Consider the following 976-nt stretch of genomic DNA (forward strand, 5'->3'; position numbering starts at 1 on the left):
AGAGAGCACATGATCTGCTCCTCACTTCCTTGACAAACACAGTACTCGCATTTATATTCTGAGACACATTTTGAGATGGCCTTACACTGCAATATCAGACACTGAAAAGACTTATTACATTTTTATTATTAAGTTAATAAATTGCCATCTGAAGCAGAGGATATGACGAGTTTGTTGCCTTGCCACACACATGACCAACAGTCATGGGTTTGCGCGAACCCTCTGGCCCATCGTCACATGCACACATTTATTGACATGCACACATAATTAGTGCTACATACAAAATTATAAAAGTATTTTTTTTTTCCAAATGAGAATTCGAATCCAATAATGGTAAACCATGTTGCTGAAAAAAACTTGACCCTACTGTGACCTTGGTAATAATATAAATAGGGCATGTTTAGTTATCCAAAATGGTGAATTGGAGCCAAGCCTAACTGTGGCAAATTTAGTGTTTTATCAACCTAACATGGATGTTTTTGGAATGTGTGAGGAAGCTGGGGTATACTCGCAAAAAAAACAACACACACACACACACAAGCTTGCAAATACCACACAAAATGGCCATGAGTCCATATTCGAACCCCCAATTAAATCAGATCTGCAAGGCCGTGCTAACCAGTCATTCACTGTGTCACTTTTGTAATGACTTAATGAGTATTTTGAAATTAAAATCCAAATTAAAACAGTACACAGTAGATTAAATTAAAATAGTTGAGGTCATGTGTTTTGGGAAAAAGTATTAGACATTTCCTTAGATATTTTTAGGTTTAGTTTTGTCTTTTCTACACATAACAGCTTTGCTCTCAACCTACCCTGGAAGTCTTTTGACAGCCTCATCTATTGTTACCTCTTCGTGATGGCACCGCCCTCAATCCAGAACCAAACCAATCAAAAGGAGAAAATGGGTGGAGCCACATGAAATGTCAGCCAATTACGTCATCGATTCTCGGTGCGTGGCGGTACAGAGGCAAAA

This window comes from Leptonotus elevatus, chromosome 2 (genome assembly GCF_054856555.1).
Source record: "Leptonotus elevatus isolate MCC_2025b chromosome 2, RoL_Lele_1.0, whole genome shotgun sequence".
NCBI classification, from domain to species: Eukaryota; Metazoa; Chordata; class Actinopteri; order Syngnathiformes; family Syngnathidae; genus Leptonotus; species Leptonotus elevatus.